The sequence below is a fragment of the Bubalus bubalis genome, chromosome X, assembly GCF_019923935.1.
Source record: "Bubalus bubalis isolate 160015118507 breed Murrah chromosome X, NDDB_SH_1, whole genome shotgun sequence".
Lineage (NCBI taxonomy): Eukaryota > Metazoa > Chordata > Mammalia > Artiodactyla > Bovidae > Bubalus > Bubalus bubalis.
Genome location: NC_059181.1, coordinates 53,666,399 through 53,676,810, shown reverse-complemented (window position 1 = coordinate 53,676,810; position 10,412 = coordinate 53,666,399).

The following is a 10,412-nucleotide window of genomic DNA, read 5'->3' as shown; positions in this document are numbered from 1 at the left end:
GTTCAGCAAAATCCCATGAGATACATGCCATTGTTATTCCCATTTCCATATGAAGAAACTGGGGCACAGAAGTAATTTGCTGCAGATGTCAACTGTTAAGTGGCAGGCCCAGGGTTGAAATCTATGGCTTCAGAACCAATGTCCATAACTAGTTAGTGTGAGCATATAATTTATCATCCACACCAGAATGAGAGCACTATGAAAAATTATACCTCAGTGGGCATAAAACAGAAGACTTACACATGTGAAGATGCTGTTCACTCTATTAGTGAAAATCCTTTGGGTTGCAAGGAGCAGAAAATTATTTTCTAGGTTGGCTCAATGGAAAAGGAAGTTCATGATCTCAGAGCATTTGTAACATCTGCATCACTTTCCCTCCCTCTGGTAGATTACTCCTGTCAAAATAAAAATTGATTTATTATTATTATTTAAAAAACAAACAGAAAAAAAAACCTTCTTTTTGCCTCCCTATTTCTTACTCCCTATGGGGACATTTCTCCTCCCCTTGGTAGCCTACTTCACATAGCGAGGGTCTACACTCACTGTCTCCAGTTTCCTATCCTTCCATTTTGTCTTAATCTCACTGTGATTGAGCGAGGACATCTTCACCTGAGCTGAAACTGTTCTAATCAATGTAATACTGACATCAATATTTCTAAGTCAGTGGCTATGTCACAGTTCCTTGTGTATCCTGTCTATAATTTTGGGCCAAGTCAATCACTCCTTCCACCTGGAACTACTTTCTACCCTGGTGTATTATTTAGCATTCTCTGGAGATATGGAAACAATAGTATATAGGAAGAGGTTCTTTAAAGGAACTGACTTACGCAATTGTGGAGACAGAGAATTCCCCCAATCTGGTGTCTGCAAGCTGGAGTCCCAGAGAGGCTTGGTGGCTTAATTCATTTCAACTCCAATGGCCTGAGAACCAAGAGAACTAATGAGGTAGATTCTAGTCAGGGTCTGAAGACCTGAGAAACTGTAGCACCGAGAACAGTAGAAGATCAATGTCTCAGTTCGTTCAATCAGGCAGGAAAGGCCCAGATTTTCTTTCCTCCACCTTTTTCTTGTATTCAGCATTGTTTGCCCTCACACTGGGAAGGGCAAACTTCTTTTCTAAGTCCAGTCCAAATTAAATTCAGATGTTAATTTCACCCGGAAATAGCCTTGCAGACATACCCAGAAATGATGTTTAGCCAAATATTTGGATACCCCATGATCCAGTCAGGTTGACGCATAAACACCTGGGTTCCAGGACAACACTCTCCTGGTTGTTCCCTGATATCATGTAGCTGTAGCTGCTCAGTCTCCTTGGCTTGTTCTTCTCCTTTCCTTGTGTTCTCTCCATATTGACAAACCTCAGAACTGAATCCTTATCCTCTTCTTCTCTGCCTATACTCATTCCTTTTGTGATCTCATCCAGGACCGAGGCTTTCTATGCCATCTATACCCTCTTCTCTCCCCAGCTTTGATATCCAACTTAGGCTCCAGAGTCTGTTTTCACTGTCCACCTGGAAGCACAAATGGATATCCAATAGACATTACATTTCAATCATGCAAAAAATGAACTTATTTCATTTCAGTCAATCAAATTCTGTTGGTTGTCATCTCAGTTAATATCAGCCTTCCAGATACTCACTTAAAAATACTGGGGTCAGAGGAATCCCTGGTGGTTCTGTGTTCCCAATGCAGGGGTCCTGGCTTCGATTCCCTGATCAGGGAACTAGATTCCATATGCCCCAACTAAAAATCCCACACGTTGCACCAAAGATTGAAGATCTTACATGCTCCAACTAAGTCCTGGCACAGCCAAGTAAATAAATATTAAAAAAAATATATTGGAATCAGTCTTACCATTATATCCATCCAGAAATCCTGTTGCTTCTGTGGTCTAAGTAGATTGGGATTATGAAAAATTTTGCCTTCCCCACTCCTACCACTTGATTCTAAGCCACTACAACTTCTTGCCTTGATTGGTGCAACAACGCAACATCAAAATATTTACATGACCTACAAGTTTCTGCAAGATTTGATGTGTTATTTCTCTGAAATCCAACTATACTACCACGAAATCCCTCCATAGCTACCTTAAGTTAAGTAATCACAGTTTACCTGAAGGCTCTTCAACTGGCTGTTGTCTGTGTTTAAAATGTTCTTCCTTTACATATTTAATGGCTCATCCTACCAACTCCTTCAAATCTTTTCCTAAATACACTTTCTGAGTGAGGCTTATTCTGACTACTTAACAAAATTTCCAATTTCTCAACATTCCAGATTTTTCTTTGTTGTTTTTATAGTTCAGTGGCTAAATCGTGTCTATATAGAAATATATATACTTTGTCTATAACTCATGCTTCCAGTTTTCACAATCTTCCAGTTGTTGTTCAGTTACTCAGTTGTGTCTGACTCTTTGCAACCCCATGGATTGCAGCATGCCAGGCTTCCCTGTCCTTCACCATCTCCTGGACTTTGCTCAAACCCATGTCCATTAAGTCGGTGATGCCATCCAACCATCTCATCCTCTGTCATCCCTTCTCATCCTGCCTTCAATCTTTCCCAGCATCAGGGTCTTTTCAAATGAGTCAGCTCTTCACATCAGGTGGCCAAAGTATTGGAACTTCAGCTTCAGCATCAGTCCTTCCAATGACTATTCAGGGTTAATTTCTTTTAGGATTGACTGGTTTGATCTCCTTGAAGTCCAAGGGACTCTCAAGAGTCTTCTTCAGCACTACAATTAGAACGCATCAGTTCTTCAGTGCTCAGCCTTCTTTATTGTCCAGCTCTCACATCCATACATGACTACTGGAAAAACCATAGCTTTAATTGTACAGACCTTTGTAGGGAGTGATGTCTCTGCTTTTTAATATGCTGTCTATGTTTGTCATAACTTTTCTTACAAGAAGCAAGCATCTTTTAATTTCATGGTTGCAATTACCATCAACAGTGATTTTGGAGCCCCCCAAAATAAAATCTGTCATTGTTTCCACTTTTTCCCCTTCTGCTTGCCATGAAGTGATGGAACTGGATGCCGTGGTCTTTGTTTTTTTAATGTTGCATTTTAAGCCATCTTTTTCACTCTTCTTTTTCACCTTCATCAAGAGGCTTTTTAGCTCCTCTTCACTTTCTGCCATTCGAGTGGTATCATCTGCATACCTGAGGTTGTTTATACTTCTCCCAGCAATCTTGATTCCAGCCTGTAATTAATCTAGTCAGCATTTCATGTGATGTACTCTGCATATAAGTTAAATAAACAGGGTGACAATATAAAGACTTGTCCTACTCCTTTTCCAGTTTTGAACCAGTCAGTCCTGGCATGTAAAGTTCTAACTGTTGCTTCCTGACCCACATACAGGTTTCTCAGGAGATGGGTCAGGTGGTCTGGTATTCCCAACTCTTTAAGTAATTTCCATAGTTTTTCATGATCCACACAGTCAAAGGCTTTAGCATAGTCAATGAAGCAGAAGTAGATGATTTTCTTGAATTTCCTTGCTTTCTCTATGATCCAGCGAATGTTGTCAATTTGATCTTTGGTTCCTCTGCCTTTTCTACCCCTTGCTTGTACATCTGAAAGTTTTCAGTTCACATACTGCTGAAGACTAACTTGTAGACTTTGAGAATTACCTTATTAGCATGGAAAATGAGTGCAATTGTGCATTAGTTTGAGCATTCTTTCTGCCCCCTTCTGATATCTGTGTCAGAAATCTCTTTCTGATACAGATTTCTCTATCTCTTTTATACTTTGATAATACTTTATTACACAAAAGCTCTGAGTGATCAAACCTCATCACTGGCCCCAGATTGAATTCTTCTCCTCTGGAGGCCAAGAATCCTGGCATCTTTTGTGGTTTAGCAGCAACCTTTCATCTTGGGGCCTCATCCAGGATTCTTCAGGACAAGTAAGGATGCTTGGAGCTCTAGTTCTTTGTTCTCCTAATGAACATGCTTTCTGCTGTACTTTACTAACTCTACAGTGTGCTTGTGTGAATGAATGACATGCCCTGTGTGAAGCAAGTGAGGAGCCCTGCTCCGCAGTTCCGCAGTTCCACAGTGACCTCATACGGCTCATGGCAGAAACCCTGTCGGGGGTTTATACCAACCTGCCAATGGACTTCCCTGGTGGCTCAGATGGTAAAGCGTCTGGCCTACAATGCAGGAGACCCGTTTTCAATCCCTGGGTTGGGAAGATCTCCTAGAAAAGGAAATGGCAACCCACTCTAGTATTTTTGCCTGGAAAATCCCATGGGTGGAGGAGCCTGATAGGCTATAGTCCATGGTGTTGCAAAGAGTTGGACACAGCTGAGTGACTTCACTTTCACTTTCTTTCACTTTGAGCATTCTTTAGCACTGCCCTCCTTTGAGATTGGAATGAAAACTGGCATTTTCTGTCCTGCAGCCACTGCTGGGTTTTCCAAATTTCCTGACATATTGAGTGCAGCATTTTATGAGCATCATCTTTTAGGATTTGAAATAGCTCAACTGGCATTCCATCACCTGCACTAGCTTTGTTTTTAGTGATGCTTCCTGAGGCCCACTTGACTTCACACTCCAAGATGTCTGGCTTTAGGTGAGTGACCACACCATCATTGAAAACCTGGTCATTAAAACCTTTATCATATAGTTATTCTGTGTATTCTTGCCACCTCTTCTTAATCTCTTCTGCCTGTTAGGTTCTTACCGTTTCTATCCTTTATTGTGCCCATCCTTGCATGAAATCTTCCCTTGATATCTCCAATTTTCTTGAAGAAATATCTAGTCTTTCCCACTCTATTGTTTTCCTATACTTCTTTGCATTCTTCATTTAAGAAGTCCTTCTTATCTCCCCTTGCTGTTCTCTAGAACTCTACGTTCAGTTGGTTATCTTTCCCTTTATCCCTTGCTTTCCACTTCTATTCTTTCCTTGACAATTTATAAAGCCTGCTCAACTTGCTCTAATCTGCTTTCCATAGCAGTATAATATTCCTACTTACAGTGTAATTCAGTGATTTATTTTATTTATTGTTTATACAGGTACCCCAAAATATAAGTTCTGTGAAGGCAGAGACAGATGTGCATTTTGTTTACTTTAGTATCTTCAGGGTCAACAGTAGTGCCTGGCAGGTAGCTGTTAGTCATTACATATTTGGTCTAATTGCCAAGTAGACTGGAAGTGCAAAGTAGGGTGGGTTCTAGACATGGAGAAGTCCAGTTCAGGGGTGTCATTAAGGGTTCAGATTCTTTCCCTCTTTTCTCATCCACCTCAGTGTCCTCCATCATTCTGGTACCCAGATGTCTGTAGCAATACAGAGCTCATATCTAGAAATGGTAATATTTAGGGAAAATGGAAAATATCTTCCAGTGTTCCTTTTCCAAGAGCAAGAAAACTGTGACATAATACTTTCTACCCCCATAATCCCAAGAATATGAGACTGAATCTGGTCACATGACCAACCCCAAATCAGTGATTGTCAGTGATACTGGATGCATCATAACTGGCTTAGATGAACATGAGATGATGAGGATTTTATCACAATGTCCCCTGAAAAACATCCATATATTGTTATGATGAGAGAGAGAGTGTGTGTGTTTGTGTGTGTGTGATTGATAGGGGGGTGGAATTCTGATATGTAGTGGTTTCAGATCATAAAGAAGTAGATTACGGTAATTCAGGAGGCAGGAGATGGGGGAAGAGTTGACATCTTGCCTAGAAACTCCTGGTCTGCTAATCACATGAGGCTAATGTCATTTGATATGTCTATCTCAGACTAGATACTATGTTGACAAAGGCACTAGGAATACTCAGTCAAGTTAGTAGAGACATTTTTGCCCAAACAGTGGTTAGATTGGCATTAAAAGTTTTGTTTTATGAATGAGTAACCTACCCCTTCTGACTGATAACATCTTCTTCATGTAGCCATGTTAATGCATGTGTGCTGAGTCATGTCTGACTCTTGGTGATCCGATGGACTGTACCTAGCAGGCTCCTCTGTCCATGGAATTTTCCAAGTAAGAATATTAGAGTGGGTTGCCATTAATACCTTTATTCAAATCTCAGCATTTGTGTCTTGGGACCTACATATTCCCTTTCGTTGGGTTCAGTTTTGAAGTAATAACATACATAAGAAGCATGAAACATATACAGAGATTAATAATGAATAATTATAATGTGAAAACCTATGTAACCACCACCCAAAACAGTGACTCAAATATTATTAAAACCCCAGAGCCCCCGCAGCTCCCCTCTCAGACCACAACAGTGTCTCCTCAATAGAGAAATCTGCCATCCCGATCCTTGCTCAGTATCTATTCCTTGCAGCTTATTATAGCTTCACCTACTGCCTATGTAAACTACACTAAACTATCTAGTTTCATTAAAGATAAACCTTGTGTCAATAGATATCACATGTTTGATTTTTTTAGTGTACACTTAGAGAGCCACCTCATGTAACTTGTTTCTACAAGCTCTCTGAAATGTTGAAAGGAACCCTTCTTTCCAGGTTAAAGGGAGAAATTCTCTCCCCAAGTATGCACTTGAGAGTGAATTTAGTGCGAGAGTATACATGAGAGCTAAACAGTATTTTTGACCTCCAGTGAGTCTATAGGCCAGTTAGGAAGATGGTGTAGGCTGTAGGCTGCTAGAGCTAACAGTAGCTCAGGTTAGCAGTAAGGCCACGGGTGAGGCATTCCTTGTGCTACCTCTTACTGGTTTGTGATTTGGGGCAAATCTCTCTACATCTCTGAGCCTGTGAACTTCTTTTTTAAAAACGTATTTATATTTAATTGAAGAATACTTGCTTTACAATATTGAGTTGGTTTCTGCCACACATCAACATGAATCAGCCATAGGTATACATATGGCCCCTCCTACTTAAACCTCCCTCCGACTTTCCACCCCATCCCACCCCTCTAGGTTGTCACAGAGCCCTGGTTTGAATTCCATGAGTCACACATGAAATTCTCATGGCTGTCTATTTCACAAATGGTAATGTATATGTTTCCATGCTATTCTCCATTCGTTCCACATTCTCCTTACCCCTCTGTGTCCACAAGTCTGTTCTCTATGTCTGCATCTTCACTGCTGTGCTGCAAATAGGTTCATCAGTACCATATTTCTAGATTCCATATGTGTGCATTAATATATTATATTTGTTTTACTCATTCTGACTTACTTCACTCTGTAAAATAAACTCTAGTTTCATCCACTCATTAGAACTGACTCAAATGCATTTCATTTTATTGCTGAGTAATATTCCATTGTATATATGTACTACTACCTCTTTATTCATTCATCTGTTGGTGGACATCAAGGTTGCTTCCGTGTCCTAGCTATTGTAAATAGTGCTTCAGTGAACATTGGGGTACATGTGCTCTTTCAAATAATTTATGGTTTCCTAAGGGTGTATGCACTCATATCACACACTGGTAAAGTGATGCTTAAAATTCTCCAAGCCAGGCTTCAGCAATACATGAACCATGAACTTCCAGATATTCAAACTGGTTTTGCAAAAGGCAGAGGAACCAGAGATCAAATTGCCAACATCTGCTGGATCATCAAAAAAGCAAGAGAGTTCCAGAAAAACATCTATTTCTGCTTTATTGACTATGCCAAAGCCTTTGACTGTGTGGATCACAATAAACTGTGGAAAATTCTGAAAGAGATGGGCATACCAGACCACCTGACCTACCTCTTGAGAAACCTGTACGGAGGTCAGGAAGCAACAGTTAGAACTGGACATGGAACAACAGACTGGTTCCAAATCGGGAAAGGAGTATGTCAAGGCTGTATATTGTCACCCTGCTTATTTAACTTATATGCAGAGTACATCATGAGAAATGCTGGGCTGGAGGAAGCACAAGCTGGAATCAAGATTGCCTGGAGAAATATCAATACCCTCAGATATGCAGATGACACCACCATTATGGCAGAAAGTGAAGAAGAACTAAAGAACCTCTCGATGAAAGTGAAAGAGCAGAGTGAAAAAGTTGGCTTAAAGCTCAACATTCAGAAAACTAAGATCATGGCATCTGGACCCATCACTTCATGGCAAATAGATGGGGAAACAGTGGCTGACTTTATTTTTCTGGGCTCCAAAATCACTGCAGATGGTGACTGCAGCCATGAAATTAAAAGACACTTACTCCTTGAAAGGAAAGTTTTGACCGAGCTAGACAGCATATTCAAAAGCAGAGACATTACTTTGCCAACAAAGGTCAGTCTAGTCAAGGCTATGGTTTTCCCAGTGGTCATGTATGGATGTGAGAGTTGGACTATAAAGAAAGCTGAATGCCAAAGAATTGATGCTTTTGAACTGTGGTGTTGGAGAAGACTCTTGAGGGTCCCTTGGACTGCAAGGAGATCCAACCAGTCCGTCCTAAAGGAGATTAGTCCTGGGTGTTCATTGGAAGGACTCATGTTGAAGCTGAAGCTCCAGTACTTTGGCCACCTCATGCGAAGAGCTGACTCATTTGAAAAGACCCTGATGCTGGGAAAGATTGAGGGCGGGAGGAGAAGGGGACGACAGAGGATGAGGTGGTTGGATGGCATCACCAACACAATGGACATGGGTTTGGGTGGACTCCGGGAGTTGGTGATGGACAGGGAGGCCTGGTGAGCTGCGGTTCATGGGGTCGTAAAGAGTCGGACACGACTGAGTGACTGAACTGAACTGAACAGGGTATATGCCCAGTAGTGGCATTATCGTGTCATATGGTAGTTTTCTTCCTAGTTTTTTAAAGTTTTCCATAATGGCTATATCAGGTTACTTTCCCGCCAACAGTGCAAGAGGGCTCCTTTTTCTCTACATCCTCTCCAGCATTTTTTGTTTGTAAATTTCTTGATTATGGCCCTTCTGACTGGTGTGAGATGATACCTCATTGTAGTTTTGATTTGCATTTCTCTAATAATGAAGGATGTTGAATATCTATTCATGTGTTTATTAACCATCTTCATTGGAAAAATATCTGGTTATTAACCATCTTCATTGGAAAAATATCTGGTTAGGTCTTCTGCCCACTTTTTGATTGAGTTGTTTGTTTTTCTGGTATTGAGCTGAATGAGCTGCTTGTATATTTTGGAGATTAATCTTTTGTCTGTTGTTTCATTTGCTGTTATTTTTCTCCAGCAAATTGAGGGTTGTTTTGCTGTGCAAACGCTTTTATATTTAATTAGGTCCCATTTGTTTATTTTTGTTTTTGTTTCCATTACTCCAGGAGGTAGGCTACAGAGGATCTTGCTGCGATCTATGTCAAAGAGTGTTCTGCCTATCTTTTCCTCTAAGAGTTTTATAGTTTCTGGTCTTACCTTAAGGTTTTAAATTCATTTTGAGTTTATCTTTGTATATGGTGTTAGGAAATGTTCGAATTTCATTCTGTTGTACTTAGCTGTCCAGTTTTCCCAGCACCACTTACTGAAGAGACTACCTTTTATCCATTCATGCCTCCTTTGTCAAAGATAAGGTGCCCATAGATTGATGGGTTTATCTCTTGACATTCTATCTAGTTCCATTGGGTTGTATTTCTACTTTTGTGCCAGTACCATACTGCCTTGATGACTGTAGCTTTGTAGTGTTATCTGAAATTAGGACGATTGATTCCTCCAGCTTCATTGTCAAGGTTGCTTTGGCTATTCAGGATCTTTTATGTTTCCATATAAATTGTGAAATTATTTCTTCTAGTTCTGTGAAAAATAATCATTGGCAGTTTGATAGGGGTTGCAGTGAATCCATAGATTGCTTTGGGTAGAATAGTCATTTTCACAATATTGATTCTTCCAATCCAAAAGCATGGTATATATCTCTTGATCTGCTTGTCACCTTGATTTCTTTAATCAGTGTCTTATAGTTTTCTGTATACAATTCTTTTGTCCCTTTATGTAGGTTTATTCCTAGGTATTTTATTATTTTTGTTGGATTGGTGAATGAATTGTTTCCTTAATTTCTCTTTCTGAGTTTTCATTGTTAGGGTATAGCAGTGCAAGTGATTTCTGTGGATTAATTTTGTATCTTGTGACTTTACCATAGTCACTGATTAGCTCTAGTATTTTCTGGTGGCTTTTTTTTTTAGCATTTTATATGTTTAGTATCATGTCATCTGCAAACAGTGAGAGTTTTACTTCTTTTCCAATCTGAATTCCTTTTATTTCTTTTTCTTTTCTAATTATTGTGCCTAGGACTTCCAAAACTATATTGAATAATAGTAGTAAGAGTGGACATGCTTGTCTTGCTCCTACTGTTAGAGGAAATGCTTTCAGGTTTTCACCATTGAGAATAATGTTTGCTGTAGGTTTGTTGTAGGTGGCTTTTATTATGTTGTAGTATGTTCCTTCTGGGCTTCCCTGGTGGCTCAGATAGTAAAGAATCTGCCTGTGGTGCAGATTCAGCCTGGGTTCAGTCCCTGCGTCGGGAAGGTCATGTGGAGAAGGGAATCGCTACCCACTC